This window comes from Myxocyprinus asiaticus, chromosome 9 (assembly GCF_019703515.2).
Source record: "Myxocyprinus asiaticus isolate MX2 ecotype Aquarium Trade chromosome 9, UBuf_Myxa_2, whole genome shotgun sequence".
NCBI classification, from domain to species: domain Eukaryota; kingdom Metazoa; phylum Chordata; class Actinopteri; order Cypriniformes; family Catostomidae; genus Myxocyprinus; species Myxocyprinus asiaticus.
Genome location: NC_059352.1, coordinates 12,009,172 through 12,027,586, shown reverse-complemented (window position 1 = coordinate 12,027,586; position 18,415 = coordinate 12,009,172). Strand labels below are relative to the sequence as shown.

Here is an 18,415-nt window from a genome sequence, read left to right as displayed (position 1 = left end):
ATTTTCAAAGCATTTACGAGCTGCTTAAAATATGTTCTTTTACAGCATTTATCCACCATTCACAACATGCACAATAAATATTAGGATATTTTGGACAGCGAAATGTTTTGTTTATAATTTAATTACTGTATAGACTATAAAATGTAGGCTATTACTCAATGGCAGAGTTTGTGTATGAAGCTAAACTTCATGTAATGAGTTGAATTTAGTTGGTTATGACGTTTTTATTTTAAAGTTTTTTAATATTAATTTTTACCGCCGGGAAGCCAACAAGTTACCACTGGGTTACTTATGCACATATCGTTTTAGCCTATATCTCTGTCACTTTTTAAGGACAATTCTGTTAAATGTATGACTCAGTATTATTATTCTCCATGTTTTTGTGGTTAAAGAATAGCTCAGAGAAATTTTCTTTGGTATTTAAAGATTTCATAATAATTGCAGAACAACAGGGCTGCTGCTCTAACAAATATTTTTTATCTTCGGTGTCAGCAGCTGTGAGATGCACACAGACGCATCAGGGTTTAGGTGCACAAGCATAGCACGGAACTGCCCCGCATTGGGCCATTTTCCACAAATTAACTAGACAATCATGTCGGGGTTAAATGGTACTGATATTAGCCATGGGCTTTTCCAGTGTTTTTGGATGTATCATTTGCAGTCAAATCGTGAGATGTAACTTATCAGCGAGTGCTAATTACTACTATGTTGACTCATTTTTTTGTATTTTCCCATACCAGTTCACAGATAGAGACTCAAAAAGAAATCTCAGAGTAGACTATTATTTCTTTATACAGGGATAATTTTAGATAATCCTAAACTAAATTGAAAGGACAAATTGATAATGAAATAGAAATAAAATCTAAATTAAATTTGAAAAAATAATAACCCTGGTTGTAATGACTAACACAAGTTTCACTTACTTTAGTCTATGTTTGTTTTTGTCAAGTTTGTGTTACATTTATATTGGCAAATTGTTTTTCTTAGTTGTGAAGTTTAAAACAAGCTTAAAGTATTGATGTTGAGATTACAATTACAATTTGAATTCAGATTCGTGAACAGATTAATTCGGACTCTGATTTGATTTGGACTCTGCCTGTTATGGACTTGGTCTTGAGTCCGACTCGGACCCTTTTGGACTCTGACTCGACTCGATTGTTTAAAGACTTGGACTCGACTAAGGTGGACTTGAACCCAACACTAGTTCTCTCATGCACCTAGTGAGTTCAGAAGTGCAACGAGATGTCACGATGGACATAAGTGGAAAATATCCAGTTAAGGGCCATTCAGACCAAAAGTGTTCTTGTGCTAAAAAAAAAAAGAAAAAGAAACTACATGCTGATGCAGTGCAACTAATCGAACAGAATGCAGGTGTCTCGAGACACATTTTAAAGGTTCAAGACAAACAGTCATTTCTAAAGATCATATTTGGAAAAACTAATTGTACAAATTGTTTTTTTTATCTGCAGTGTGAACAAAGCCAACGATTGGGGTCAAAATGTACCAAAAAAATCAATGAGATGATATTTTGAGCATGAATGACAGACAGGAGAAACACTTTTCTTGAAGGAAAAGAACAGGACAGACCCTCAAATGTGAATTCCATACAAAATAGTAATTGCATGTTTTAAAGATTTGTTAAAAGAAATTCTGAGAAGCATTTTATTTTTTGCGAAGCTCAATACAGTCTAAATTATGCACTACGCGTGAAACCAAAGACACAAACTGCAACATTGGAGGAATCAGGGGGCTGGAATTTGTTGACCTCAAAAGCTACTTTCTCTTGACTATTAATAGGAGCTAGAAGCCAACCTAAATACTGTTAGCTTCAAACCAGTGCTGCTTTCAGTAGCACATAGAATTCCTCCCACATATAAAGGCTAAATGACATCTTTGGAGGCCCTGCGTAGGGTTGATTCTGACAGAATAATTTGAAATGACTTCTCTGAGGACCTTTCATTTTGATTACCAGAAATACACCCCTTTGATTAACAGCAATATTACTGCTTTATGGATGAGGTTTGCCCTGCAAAAATCTCATTCCAAATCAGTATTTTTGTCTTGTTTAAAATGTGTATTTTATTTTATTTTTTTGTTAAATGTAAAAAAAACAAACAAAAAAAGATATCCAAACATACTGTACTTAGAAAAGATTGGTTGCTTTTTAACATGCAATTACAAAGAATGAGGACTGGAGCTTTCAAGCTTCGAAAAGGACACAAATCAGTACATTCTTCAGGATTTCACATTTGGGCCACACCCACACTTTTTCGTTTATTTGAAAACGCAATGATTCAATGACTCTCATCCACACTTGAATCCCGTTTTCCTCCTTTGAAAATGGAGAGTTTTGAAAACTCTCTCCATTAACGCATACTTTGGAAAATGATAAAATTAGGACACGGAAAACTGAGTTTTCAAACAAAAATGATTAGTGTGAACATGACCTTTGTTTTCTATGGAAGATAGAAAGTCATACAGGTTTGCAATGACGGGCTTGCAAAAGGTGAGTAAATGATGACAGAATTTCAGATAATGTATCATGAATATGTTTGTATTTTGTCTTGTTTCATGGACAGATTTTTGCATTTATTTTAAGCATTAGACTTACTAAATTGCATTTAACATACTAATGGCATTTTTAGAATTAATTTTATGGTAATGTTTTGCACAGTTCCCCACATTAAACAGATCTGTAATTAATTTATTTGGCATATTCAATAAACAGTGTCTAGCAAGAGTTTGATTATTGTCTGTTAGAGTGATGCAACATATGTAAATCTTTTATACGATTTTCTGTTTTTTTACTCATAGAACTTATTTTGACAAGACTGACATTCACTTCGGGATTTTTAAAGCATTTAATGTGGAGTTCACTCCTGCGCGTACTGGAGATTTTCCTTTGCTTGCTTTATTTTCCTTTGAAAATCCATAACTGTCACAGTTTTAGCTCTGTAGCCTGAGGCCATATGATTTGTTTCCCCATTCTTTCAACAGAACCAGATAGTATTCAATGAACACATGATGAATAGTCCCAAAGTTTTTAAAGACATCAACCCTAAGGTTTAAGACCATATTTGTACACTCTTTTCTCGGTTCTAAAACGAAGAGCTTACTTGCCTTCAACTGCACTGGCCCTTTAGAGGAAGAGTAATCTGCTATAGTTTCATTATAATTGCATAATCTTCAGAGAAGCCCCTTATTTAGCGCTATATCCTAGTGTGGGTAACTGTTGGGCATCTGTTGTAATTGCAAGGACAGGGGTCTCTCTGAGGGTTTGCTTCATGTCTTTTAAGTTTCGGGGGCACATTATGCCGCAGGAATGTCTGTCAGACTGGATTACACAGCTCGGCTTTTGGCGCAGGGCAAGGGGAGGAGGAATTGTACTGTAGCTAGAGTTCACCAATGAAAAAAAAATTAATTTGTTGTCGTTTTCCATTAAGACTTCTACATGCAACCTCTCCTGTCACTAGTGTTGAGTTCGAGTCCGACTCAAGTCCGAGTCTTTAAACAATCGAGTCGAGTCCGAGTCCAAAAGGGGCTGAGTCGGACTCAAGACCGAGTCCATAACAGGCCGAGTCTGAGTCAGAATGAATCTGTTCACGAATCTGAATTAAAATTATAACCGTAAACTCAACACCAATATTTTAAGCTTATTTTAACCTTCACAAAAAAAAAAAAAAAAAACACAAAAAAACACAAAAAAATTGTCAATATAAATGTAACAAAACTTGATAAAAACAAACATAGACTAAAGTAAGTGAAACTTGTGTTAGTCATTACAACCAGGGTTATTATTTTTTCGAATTTTAATTCAGTTTTTATTTCTATTTCATTGTCAATTTGTCCTTTCAATTTAGTTTAGGATTGTCTAAAATTATCCTGTAACAATTCAGAAAAGGAGGAAGCTGGGACCTGCTTGACAAAAACACGTAGATATTTATTGTTGCACTTTTCAGTCGCACATCATAACACACTGCTTCACACTACATTACGCTTTTCAGCATCTACATAAATACACTCAAACAAAATAGGCTTTTCAGCCGAACATTTGACACACACATAGCTTCGTGCGTCTCTCTTTCTCGTCTGCCGCTGTCTCCTCTCCTTAAATACTCCCACCACCCCTCACTGGAATGTGAGCCTGGTGTGGCACACAGGTGGAACTCATTCACCACTTAACTTCCCAGCCTCGCTTTGCCCAGACACCGCTCGACCGCGCCCTGCTTGCCAAATATCCCTATATAAAGAAATAATAGTCTACACTGAGATTTCTTTTTGAGTCTCTATCTGCCGACTGGTTTGGGAAAATACATACAAATGAGTCAACATAGTAGTAAATAGCACTCACTGATAAGTTACATCTCACGATTTGACTGCAAATGTTACATTCAAAAACATTGGAAAAGCCCACTGCTAATATAAGTACCATTTAACAAGGACATGATTGTCTAGTTAATTTGAAAACGGCCCAGTGCGGGGTAGTTCTGCACTCTGCTTGTGCACCTAAAACCCTGATATGCCCATGTGCATCTCGCAGCTGCTGACCACAAAGATAAAATTATTTGTTAGAGCAGCAGCCACGTTGTTCTGCAATCATTATGAAATCTTTAAATACCAACCAAAGGAAATTTTACTGAGCTCTTCTTTAACCACAAAAACATGGAGAATAATAATACTGAGTCATACATTTAACAAAATTGTGCTTCAAAATTGTCAGAGATATAGGCTAAAATTTTTGCATAAGTTACCCAGTGGTAAATTATTGGCTACCTGGCGGTAAAAATAATAATAAAAAAAAAAATAAAAAATTTAGCTTCATACACAAACTCTGCCATTGAGTAATAGCCTACATTTTATAGTCTATACAGTAATTAAATTATGCCCAAAATATATAATTTAATCTAATATTTTTAATGGTTGAATTTTGTGAATGGTGGACAAATACTTTAAAAGAACATATTTTAAGCAGTTCGTCAATGCTTTGAAAATAGTAAATCAATAATAAATAGGTGTTGTTTATCTATTTAGAGTTGCTGTCTGCTTTAGCAATAAAAAAATAAAAAAAATTGAGACTACTTAAATAGTTACACAGTTAATTCATCAAGCTATTATGGATCATTTCAAGATGACAACACTGCATGGACCACAATAGAGTTTACAGAAGCCTACATGTGTAGATACATTACACCTAAAAAGACTTAGCCCAATATTAATACTATTTTTCTGATTTTTTATTTCGATATGTTGTTTTTAGTAAACTGTGAGAGACATGATGTGGGTGACTCGACTCAATGAAGTTCTTGATTTGAAGTTCTTAACCACGATGAAACCGCGATACGAGCACTGTCTTGGCTCCACAAACGGCATGTGCTATTTTACCAGTGGTCAGGTCTCGTGCCAGGCGAAACTGTCTTGTTTAGTTTCTGGTGCACTGGCTACATAACCTCTCTTTATGTTTCGTCGTACCAGCTTCCTCAGTAATCAATGTTATACAGTAGTCTCCATAGAAAGTTTCAAGCGTATTGGTTGACTGATGAGTGTGGCTGTGCGCAGGGGTGGACTGGGAAGAGAAATCCACCTGGGATTTTATATAGAAACTGGCCCCAAAATTGTTGAGTGGGGGGGTGGGATCGCTGTCCTTTTCTGCATATCGCTGCCCCCTTCATCATATCATGACGCTGTTTTGTGGCCCGTTCTGCATAACGCGGTGGCCCATTTCAGTTCGTTTCGCCACCGGCCCACCGGGAAAAGTCCCGGTTCTCCCGATGGCCAGTCCGCCCGTTTTTAGTTTTCATTGCATCACAAATGCAATGGAATCTGCTGGACTCAGTCTCAAAGGATCGAGTACGAGTCAAGTCCAAGTAAAAATGCATCAGAGTCCTTGACAATTCCAAGTCCATTAAAATTGAAGTCTGAACTCGAGTACCCCAACTCTACCTGTCACCAAACCAAAAAGAGCATGCAAATTGGCATGCCAACAAAATAAAGGACTCCACACAGCAAGCTTTCCAAGGGCAAGTTTCATTTGGAAAAGAAAATAAGAACTGTGATTTCCAAACTGTATGTCATATCCAACCAAAGAGTTCTAAAATACCTGGAAAGACTAGAGCTATTCATTAGCATTCCTAATAATCTCATAATCTCAATGGAAGTTGCTCAGATAGTGCATGCACTCAATTTTTCTCAGTTTCAGTTCTGGTGTAATTACTCCACTTTGAATTTGTATGGCAAAATAATATAATTAAGTGTTTGCTATTTATATGTTGCTCTATACACAGCTACTTTTAAAAGGTCATCAATGGAAAAACATGCTTTTTGCCTACAAAATTGTGTAGTTGTGGCATCTACCAGCATGGTCTGAAAGTAACCATCCAAACCCTGACCCCCTTGCATCCAACAATGCATGAAAAATTTATGAATTGCAATCACAACCAATCTTTCATTTGCTCTCCTAAAAGACAGAGGTGTGTTGTCATTTTCCACCAACCTCCACCAACCATCTTATTAAGCAAAGTGATGAGCATCAGATTGCACTGGCAAATGTAATAAGGCAGTGCAGCATCACCAACACAATAGTGCTATGCATGAAAGGCATTGCATCTATTTCCACAGTAAATAAGATGACTCTTTGGTTTGCATGAACATTGTTTTGGCATATAATTGATAGGAGAGGTGGTTAAAGGCATAATGTTTTCCCAAAGGGCCGGTGTAATTGCAAAATAAAGGGGGGGAAACAATTCAGATGGATTTCAGACTTGTAAAGATTCCCTGTGAGCTGGACCAGCATGCATAACCATCTACATGTAATTATTAACGGACAATGGTAGGAATTGCAGAGATGATCATCAGTATGAGGCGCATTGATTATTGTGCATCATATGCCATCAACCCTCTGGCTGGTGATTGAAAAACAAAAATAGATTAGGCTATAGATGACAGTTTTTTTGGTTTTGATAGATTTGTCAGGTTTTAGAGTTAGTTTTAGGGCTAGGCTGGGGCTTGAACAACATTTTTATCAACCTGTCATTTCCCTTTGATTTTAAGGGTACTGTAGTTACAGTAATAGTATAGGGTCCGGCTAGGGGAACATAGTTCCAGGACCAACAACTACAGTTGATCCAGGAACACAGACCAGTCATCCATTAGACAAACTAAAAAAAAAAAACCTAGACTTGAAACCAAAAGGTTTGCAATTCGATTCCCACAAGGAACAATCCCTGAATCATCACCATTGTGCCCTTGTACAAGACAAAGTTCACTGAAAAATGAAAATTCTTTCATATATTTGCTCACTGTCATGTCATTCCAAACCCATATGCCTGCATTTATTTCCCCATGGAATAAAAAGGAAAATTTTAGGAGAAATATTCCTTTAGTCCCAGGTTCCTCCATGTGTCCCTGTATTACTCTAAGTTGCTTTGGATAGTCAGCTGTAACTGTCAGCTAAATGACTACTTATTTACACTAAAGCTCAGAACCTTCTCCCAGGCTGCTTATGAGCATAATGTGTGCCTTCAGACCATAATTACTGCTCGGTGGCACTTGGACTGACGTTAAATGTTTGGACTGGGAGTTGGTTTCATACTCCTGCTATACATCATCTTTCCCTGTTATTGTACACATTGTGGTGAAGTTGATTGTACACTCACTGATCACTTTATTAGGAACACTATGGTTCTAATAAAGTTCCCGACGTGGTCTTCTGCATCCACCTCAAGGTTCGACATTTGTGCATTCTGAAATACTATTCTGCTCACTACAATTGTACAGAGTGGTTATCTCAGTTACCGTCGCCTTTCTGTCTGCACAAACTAGTCTGGCCATTCTCTATTGACCTCTCTCATCAACAAGGTGTTTCCGTCTGTAGAACTGCCGATCACTGGATGTTATTTATTTTTGGCACCATTCTGAGTAAACTTTAGAGACTGTTGTGTGTGAAAATCCCAGGAGATCAGCAGTTACAGAAATACTCAAACCAGCCCATCTGGCACCAACAATCATGCCACAGTCGAAATCACTGAGATCATACTTTTTTCCCCCATTCGGATGGTTGATGTGAACATTAATTGAAGATGCTGACCCATATCTGCATGATTTTATGCATTGCACTGCTCACACACAATTGGCTGATCAGATAATCACATGAATAAGTAGGTGTGCAAGTGTTCCTAATAATGTGCTCAGTGAGTGTATATTGCATTTGAGCCAATGTTGTGGAGTAGCATAGCAATATAGCAAGTCATATGGACTGCTGTTATGTTTTTTTAGCGCCGTTTTTCTGTCCTTTTTGGAGCTTGACAGACATGGCCAAATGTTGTTGTATGGACAAGAGCTGCATAAAGATTCTTTTAAGATTCATTTTTGGGTGAACTATTCCTTTAAACCTCAAGAGAAAGATACTTTTCCCAGGAGAATACAGAGAAAAGTAGAAATTTGAAATCCAGACTGTAGAAAACAAAATAGAGAGATGCATATTAAGAGAGAATTTAAATATATATACCCTATTACTGTATATAAAATAACAATGCTTTCATCACCAACAGCATCAACATTTATTTTTTTGTCCCTCTTTAAATAAACTTTATACAGCACAATGAGAAGTGTAAATAGTTCCAAGGGAAGCCAGGCAAGACTGTTGAGCGGTTCGACTGATTTCTGCACATTGCTTTTTCCCAGTGTACTCACCTCTAATTTGGCTTTGCTTGTTAGCAAAAAAATGAGATGAGCCATGCATCCCAGATGCAGCCATAAATAAACATGAACACACCAGAGAAGGATCCCATTCCCATTTGAATAGCAGATGTGGTGTGGATAGAACCCAATGTGTATTTCCTCCCAAGCTTCTCTCTCTCTCTTGCTTGCTCGCTCTGTCTGTCTCTTTCCGCTCTCTGTCTCACTCCTGCAATACATACTGGCACTAAAGTTCCCAAAGCTTAGTCACACCTATGTGAGATTATAAACCAGGCATCTGAGGTGTGTTGGGCGATCTAAGGAGAGACTGATAGTTTATTGATCCAGCTAACAATTGTTTGAGGGCTTACTTCAAAAGAAACCAACCTAAATCAGATCATAATCATAAGAGTATTACACAACAATGTGATATGTTGGTTGTTACCTCTTGTTGACCTTTTTAATGACTGTTCCAGGGTTACCATACCCTATTCCATTTTTGACCAATACATTTCCATGACTTTCCATGTCTTTTAGAGTTATTTGTGATATGGATTCTTTTTTTTTCTTTTTTTATAGAGATCGCCAAGGAGGATTTCCATTTGTATGTCAGGTATCAATCTTTAAAATTCATATTTTTAGACATTTCTATTTATTACAGTATATGTTGATTGTTACCTCTTATTGACATTTTTTTATTATTATTATATTCCAGGGTTCTACACCTTTTGACCAATGAATATCCATGGCTTTTCCACGTCTTTTACGGTAATTCCAGATATAGATTTTTAAAAAATCACAAATTTCTTCATTTTATATAGATTGCCGAGGATGATTTCCATTTGTATGTCAGGTATCAATCTTTGTAATTAATATTTTTAGAAGATTATGTTTAGGTTATTAGTGTTCAAATATCTCCAATAAGACCCTAAACAGCTAGATGATACAACGCTGACTTGCAGGTATGTTTATTTACACAAAAGACCAATATCTAGAGCAATATAATAGAACAGTGCATAAATGCTAAAAAGAACATTCTCCATATAAATCCCCATGATTTTCCTCATTTACAATACTTTTTAGGCCTGGAATTCCCAATATTGATATTCTATGATATTTCCAGGTTTCCATGACCGTGGGAACTCTACACACTTTCTGTGTCATTTTTTAAATAACTCCACATCTTTCCATCACTTTTCTTGGTATTCCATAAAGCCTGCCGTCCAAATAGGCCTACAGTGAGAGATGCATTATAATGGCATTTTGTTACAGGTGACTAATCAGAACTAATGGTGAGGCTGGAGAACTAGGCTATATGCAGCACCTGCCACCTTTTCTTTTTTTACCCCTTTATTTATACATCACATCTTGAGATAAGCATCAGGTCGGAGGAATGTGTGCGGTTACGGCGATGTGTGCGCCCCATATCCACTCTTGCCCTAGATGAGTGAGATCAGTGTGCAACCCGCCAAATAAATCACACATACGCCGCTACTTCAACCGCATAAGCTGCTGTCTGGTGGTTTTAGAAGGGCGTTCTTGCGTTCAAAAACAGCAGGACGGAGCGCAATCGAATGGAACATTCTGAAAAGAAAACGAGCCACGTTTTTCAAAGTTTAAATGTTTACGGGGCCGTTCAGACCGAACGCGTTATTGCTCTAAAAAGAAAGACGCCGCGCCACGAACAGAGCTGAACGCGGGTCTCAAGATGCGTTTTTAACAGTTTTTAAGTTCTTACTTGACACGGCGTCTAAAAAACGCGGCGCTCCTGCGCGCGACACGGCGTAGTATTTGCATAGGAAAGCAACAGGAAAAACAGCGCAGATGGAATACAAAAACGTCTTCGATGTGAATATTATTCGGTGTTAAAAACGCAACGCTCATGCGAGACGCGACAATACGGCTAAATAGCGCAGACGGAACAAGAACACGTCCTGCATGAACGCCCCCCCCCCATATATATATATATATATATATGTGTGTGTGTATGTATATATATATATATATATATATATATATATATATATATATATATATATATATATACATTTTTATAGATTATGTTATTGTTATATATATATATATATATATATATATATATATATATATATATATATATATATATATATATACATACATACATACAATAACATAATCTATAATTATTATTATTATTATTTTTTTTTTTATAAAGATATAGCCTTCATATGGTGATGAACATTTATAATTATTTAGATGGGAAAAAATTGCATGCTTTCACATGCATCTGATCACTTCAACTTTGAATAATATAATTATTTGGATAGTTAGCGTATAGCTACAATAAATCAACTTACCGATGCGATACTTCACTGTATTCCGAGTCAAAATAAGAAAAGACGTGGGTATTTACTCCACATTCAGTGGTAGGGTGAACCGAAGCACCTCGAACCCCTTAATTTGGTCGTTAACCATCTTTCCGATATCGTTCAATCACTTTTAGGACCAAAGCATTGCCAGCCGAATCGAACACTTTTTGGAGACGGGTTACAAAATGTGCTTTATTCCTTCTCGCTGTACGGAGAAGCTCCGCGTATTCCCGAAAGCTCCGCACAATTTAGTACACGAATCAAAGAGCTCCGGCGTATCCACTGTACTGATCGAATACGACCAGTAGAGAAGTCCAGAAGACGAGTGGACAGGGACAGAAGCGGTTAGTTAGATATACAAATATATGATGCGCATCTCCTCCTCCAGCAGTCGCGCAATGAATTAAATGCACAGTTGTGTTACCTCAAGATGCGCGTGGCCAATGATGCACCTCCAGTTGAGAGTATTGTATCTCTGTAAGCACGCCCCAAATTCAAAGTGCATTCAAGGGAAGATTTCTGCGCTTGGTCGTTTGATTATGTCACATGATTATTTGCATCAGTTGTCTAATGCCTCCCCATTCCTCCAGTGCCATTTGGTCTTTTCTGGTCCGTGCATCAGAAATTGATTGTTAAAAACTGGACCAATCAAATTTTAGATATAACATGTAAGGACTCCATTTGCTCCAAGTCAAAGTGGTGAATTAAATAAAGCATATCTATTTGTGTTATGTTGAGATTTGACAATGGCAGGTCAGGATTCATTTATTCCAAACAATCCCTCACAGCATTATCAGAAAGGGGCTAGATTTGTGTCACTTTTACAGTGACTATTTCTCAGGAATTAATAATTTTTTTAAGTTACTTTTACTAGGCACATATCTGAAAGTCTTGGCTACGTACAAACGTGAAAACTTCAGCTATGAAAAAAGATAGTGCATAGGACACACGTTGACCTTCTGTGACAACATGCCCCAATAGTGGGACACACTATATGGGGTAAGCTGTCACAATGAGAACCTGCCATTAAACAGCATACAGTAAAACAGCTGTGAACCACAACACTATTAACAATATTGTCACAATTAACAATTTTAACAATTAACAATATTGTAAAAGGTAGCCTAAGATAGCTATAGGTTTTCAGGACATGTACCATGAGGCTGTGAGGGCTAGACTTACATGCTCTTCAATGGCACGCACTGTATTAAGCTATTAAAATGCTCCTTGATCACATCTAATGTTCCACAACGCATGGTCTCTGGAGTTTTTTGTCTACTAAAATTCCATGGAAATGCATTTTTTCAATGTTTCGTCAGCAGAAAGATCCAAAAACACTTTAAACATCTGTACAACCCCTTGAAGAAACTGTACCTCTATCCCTCACAGCCTCATTGTCATTTCCTTCAAAAAATAAAGATGGCGCTGCTGTGATAAAAGTCTATGTCTCATTAAGGAGTACAGCACAGTAGGCGCATTAATGACAGTGATTAAAACTGACTGGAACTACCTGTGCATTAAAGGGTTCTAACACAGGCATCTCAGCCAATCAGAATCAAGTATTTGATTAGACCATGGTATAAGTAAAATTATGCACGTAAATCCCTGCCCTTCTTCAAATTTTTTTGTGTTTCAATTGTGAACGAATCTGTGTTTTTGAATGAATCTTTTAAGTAAATGAATCATTCTCATTCACTTCGACTGTTTTGGTCATGAACCTGTGTTTTTAAAGGAATCAGATAAATCAATGATTCAATGACTCTCATAATACAAATATGTCATCTGCTGAAATGATCACTGAACAAATCTTTTTGGTGAAACAATTCAAAAGACCCACCACTATAAAATACTGTACTCTCGCGCCCCACAGGTTAAAAACCCCTGATAGAGATACTTTCTTGAATGTATGCCATTGTGGTGAAACTGTTAGTCTAACAGCTGTTTCAAAAGTATATTGTAATTTTAGATTGGAAGACAGAGTTGATCAAATGATTCATTCATATTGAGTTGAACTGTTAGAAACCAACATGCAAAAGCACTGCAAGAGAAAAGCATTTATGCTATTGGACTTTTGTCTCAAAACCTTATACTAAGATACTGCCCTTGTGACATATTTTCTGTGTGACAACAAGCCCTGGATTCCTCTATTATGTAATAGTTGCCACTATGTAATCTACATTGACTAGGTAACCAGGGAATTTCAGACAACCCCACCATTCCAGGTCACCTAAATCTCAGTTACAAAACAGCACACCCTACTGCTGAATGCAGCTATAACAGTCACTGTTCCTGAACCTTCCCAACCCTTTGTCATTAAATGCAACCCAACTAGGAAAATAAAAATGCTTAAATCATTCTAAGGCAGTTTGCTGGTCTTAGCTGGCCACCAAACCAGTTTCCACTGATCAGGTCTATCTGGTTTGATGGTTTTAGAGAGGTTTAGGGCATTTGTCGGCTGGTTGGGCTCGGAGACCAGCTGGCTGACAAGCCAAATGACTGCTATTTTTTCATATACTTTTTCATTTGAGACACTATTTTTAACCCTTGTGCACTGTTCATCATTAAATCACGTTCCAGTTGTTCCCAGTCAAAAGTGACCGGAAACAATAAACATGTTTTTATTTATTTATTTATTTATTTATTTTTTATTTACTAGTTTATTTAACTATATGACCTTGAGCTTGAAAATTGAATTTTCTTATGAATATTTTCTCGAACAATCCGTGTAAATTATATAGTGTTTGAAAGCTTAAAGTCTAAAGAATCCAACTGTGCTGTCCATTTAAAAATAAAAATAAAAAAATAAATAAAAAAAAACAGATGAAATTACAAGTATAAACAATAGATGGCTTCAGAGAGCTACTTATTCATCCCTGGTTGAAGAGAAGATGATTTCTAGATTATGTCACAAGTTCTGCATTTAGATATATATTTAAACATTATCAAAGACTACTTTAGTCAAAGTTTAGCATTTTGTTTGATTTGTTTGAGGTTATTTTTGTCAATTTTTGCATACCTGAAATGAGTAGAATAACAAGAAATAAACTAATTTATCCCTGGTTGTAACAAGATGAATGTGTGTGTGTGTGTGTGTGTGTGTGTGCGTGCGTGCGTGCGTGCGTGCGTCTGTGTTCAGCATTGTAGATGTGTTATCTTCTCACCGATTCATTTTGGTGTGTGTGCATTGTGGCAATTAAAAAACAAAAAATTCTGTTTTATAGTCTGACCAGTTCAGTTTTCTTGTGTGTGTATGTGTGTGTGTGTGTGTGTGTGTGTGTGTGTTTGTGTTTTGCACTCTTGATGTTTGGTAGTCTCACCCCTTCATGTCTGTGTGTGTGTGTGTGTGTGTGTGTTTTTTTTTTTTTTTTCTGCATTGTGGCTGTTTTTTTAGATTTTATTTAATAAATAATGAAAAACAAATCTGTGATTTTTAGTGTTTCCCATTCATTTCCAATGGTGGTCACGTTTGACCGGGAACAGTACAAGTGTAACTTTTTTTTTTTTCTACTACTTAGAATGATCGAATCAACTGTGTGTGTTCAGATATCAAATGGACAAAAAGTCACCAAGTCTAATACCTGTCAGAAAAAGGAAACCAGTTTTATTGAAGAAACAAAATTAATTTCGGTCAAAAATGCAAACAGTGCATGAGGTTTAAATGCCTATCCCTGCATTTATATAAAGGGGGCAAAAAGAAAATTATTTCACTTAACCAGTTCTATTACAATTATTAAAGGACTACAGTTTCTCTTTTGACACCAACAACAAATATTTAATTTAATTTCAAGCTGAACCACTGATTTACAGATGACTTTGGACCACAAACAATAATTAAACCAAGTATTGTCCATGTTGACTTTGGAATAGAAAAATTTGAAGGATAATTGGGAATACCTCCCAATGATTGCACAGTGGCAACCGAATGCTTAGCAGCATCAAATTGATGAAGCCCATAACTGTGGTATTTGAAGACTAGATTCATGGCATGGTATGTTGGCCTGGGGATGGAGATTTTTTTTTGACCCTGTGTCAAAACAGTGTGGTTTCTAAGAATCAGAAAAGATAGATGAGACACTGATGAGAGATAAAGCCATAGGTCTTTGAAAAGTGTCTGGCAAAAAATGGCACAAGTTTTCATTTAATTAGGTGCACTGGAGCCTGAGCTTCTCATCTAGAGAAGAAAACACCTTCTTCTGACAACCACATGACCTGCTGCTACACTCCGTGCAAATAAATGGATGACTGCGCTGGCCAGTGTTATAGCATGTCATTTGCGACATTTAGCTTGTGGATATCTGATATTTATACAGCTATGTAAACATTAAAGGAATAGTTCACCCAAAAATGAAAATTCAGTCATCATTTACTTACCCTCATGTCATTCCCAACCCGAATGCAGTTTTTTCCCATAGTGCCCACAGCTGTTAAGCTCTAAAAAGAATTTTAAAAAGTCCATGCGATTTGTGCACTATATTTAGAAACCTTTCATTCCGCATATTTGAACTATACCGCATATTACGACATAAGAAGCAATTGCATTTGTGCTATTAATAGCCTAGTTTCCACTATCGGGCAAATCGATGGTGTGCTAGTGCGTGCCAGGACCAGTTGCATTCCCTCTGTCGCTTCTGGGGCTTCATCGTGCCTCCTTAGGGCCAAAAAGCCAAGTGCCTTTGGCCAGCTGATCACCCTTGGGCCAAAGAAGGCCAGCTGGGGATTGAGGCAAGGTCAGTGTCAAAGGTAGAGTTTAGCTGAGTCAGGTCAGAGGGTCAGCACCAAGATACTCATATCCCATATTTTTTTTCATATCTAGCTACCAGCTTACTTCAACAGATCAAAGGAGAATGGAGCATCATCAGTACTGGTCATTAGAAGAAATCATGGCTCTTCTGAATATGTGGGCTGATGAAAATGTGCAACATCATATCAACAGCGTCTGCCAAAAAAAGGACATGATTAAGGATACTGTCGCCGAACTTGCCAAGTTGTGTATCCACCGCAGAACGGTACAAGTTCGGGAAAAAAATAAAAATAAATTTGAGGGCACAGTACAAATCTGTGTTCATTTCAAGGGCTAGCTAGTCTACAGAGTCTGATACCTCAGCTTGAGCTTCCCTGTTGCTTGTAAAATGGATTGGGTGTGTGACATTGGCACCAGGGTGGCGTATTAAAGGAATAGTTCACCCAAAAATGAAAATTTGCTGATAATTTACTCACCCTCAGGTCATCCAAGACGTATCTGAGTTTCTTTCTTCATAAAAAGAGAATTTAAGATTTTTAGGATTCCATTTCAGGCCTCCTCCTTTAAACAATGCAAGTGAATGTCCAGTTGACAAATAAAGTTCTTCTGAACCCAAACGATTGATTATTTTAAAAAACAAAACAATTCTTATATATTTAACTACAAATGTTCACTTCTGTACATCTCTGTGACGCGTGCTCATGAGAGGGATGATGTAAGCTTGTTGGTAAGGTCACGCGTGGAGGAGGAGTACGTAGTCAACCTTAGTTTCATCAGTCCAAAAAACATTTTCCCAGTAGCATTGTGGAGTGTCAAGGTGGTTTTTGGCAAACTTCAGGTGCACAGCAATGTTTTTGTTTGAAAGCAGCAGCTTCCTTTGTGGTGTCCTGCCATGGACAACATGCTTGTTTAATGTTTTCCATATAGTAGACTCATGAACAGAGATGTTAACCAGTTCCAATGATTCCTTCAAGTCTTGCTGACACTCTAGGGTTGTTTTTGACATCACTGAGCATTCTGTGGTGTGCTTTTTGAGTCATCTTGGCTGGACAGCCACTTCTAGGGAGAGTAGCCACAGTACTAAATCGTCTCCATTTATAGACAGTTTGTCAAACTGTGGACAGATGAATATTTAAGCTCTTCAAGATAACTTTGTAACCCTTTCCAGCTTTATGCGAAGCAGCAATTCTTAATCGTCGGTCTTCTGAGATCTCTTTTTGCGAGTCATGGTCCACGTCAGCAGATGCTTCTTGTGAATAGTAAACTCAAAATGTTTGAGTACTTTTTATAAGTCAAAGTAGCTCTAAACCACACCTCCAATCTTGTTTCATTAATTGGATGCCAGTTTGCCAACTAATGATTATAATTAGCTTTTGTTGACATCAGTAGCCTAGGTATTCACATACTTTTTCCAAACTACACTGTGAATATTTGAATGATGTATTCAATATGTACAAGAACAATACATTAATTTGTGTGTTATTAGTTAAAACAAATTGTGTTTGTTCATTATTGTAACTTAGATTAAGATCAAACTAAATTTTAATACAAATATATACATAAATTCAGGTAATTCCAAAAGGTTCACCCACTTTTTCTTGCCACTGAAGTGTCATTAATAGACAAGTAATTTCAGTTTGGGTTGCTGCCTCCTAACTGAGCCACTAACCTAAAAGCATAAACAAACACTATTATAAAATACAGCCTCAACCTCAGATTTCATTACCCAGACTTCAGGATCCTATACTGGCTATGCGTAATAAAGACAAATGTTCTCACGTTTTATCTCCCTATACAGAGGGGAAAATGGCATCAAATAGAATTTTATCCCTCATTTGGCGGATATCCTGCTGGGGTTTGAGAACTTCAAAGTTGGGCAGGTGACGAAGATCCATCTGGTTCCCCTAAAGTCTTTAAGTAAATCAAGGGCACCTCACATATCTACAGTATAATAGCACGGTGTTTCTTTCATTGAATTCTCTAGTCAGTACAGCATGTCTTGCTTGGGCATTCTTGAGATACAGATGAGCAGTAATCTCTTTTTAAATGTTCCCCCCAAACCGTATACTGTGCCTCTTTATCTTTCTATTGGGATCTGTGTCTAAATGTACATGAATACTGCTAAAATGGCTTTAAAATTCAGTCAATCCAAAATCCTGTGAAACCAAATCTTGTCCACAGAGAAGTATTGTGCAGTAGACATTGTGTTTGGTTTTTATTTATTGATGGATCCATAAATGTTTCTTTTGTTGTACTAACCCTAACCATTTTACATTCTGAAATCCAACAAAATCATCAATTTCACCCTTTTGAAATAATGAAACTCTGAATTACCTGTCAGTCATATTCGTTAATCACAATCAAACTTTTTGGTTCTGAAAATAAATGCCATTTAGAATGCAGATTTTATGGGAAAAAATGACTTTATCCTCAAAATTCAAAAGTCGAAAAAAAATCAGCATACCTTTTACAGCAACATTACTAACTATAACGGTAGAATCTGTGCATCTTGATGAAGCCATTTAATATTTTTTATAGATTTATAAAAGTTTACTTCAATAGACTCAATCTTTTAATCACACCATATGTAAAAAAAAAAAAAAAAAAAAAAAAAAAAATACTTTTCTTGAAGGAGAATTTGCTGAAATTCTGA

General features: G+C 36.8%; 1 protein-coding gene across 1 annotated transcript in view; it reads right to left on the bottom strand.

Moving 5' to 3' along the window:
• The window catches only part of LOC127445627 (contactin-3-like), a 112,444-nt gene extending 100,960 nt beyond the window's left edge, over nucleotides 1–11,484 (bottom strand). The window contains exon 1 of the mRNA XM_051705815.1: nucleotides 11,010–11,484. The gene's annotated coding sequence lies outside the window, so the exon portion shown is untranslated. The remainder of the gene's footprint in view (nucleotides 1–11,009) is intronic.
• Between the last annotated feature and the right edge of the window lie 6,931 nt (nucleotides 11,485–18,415).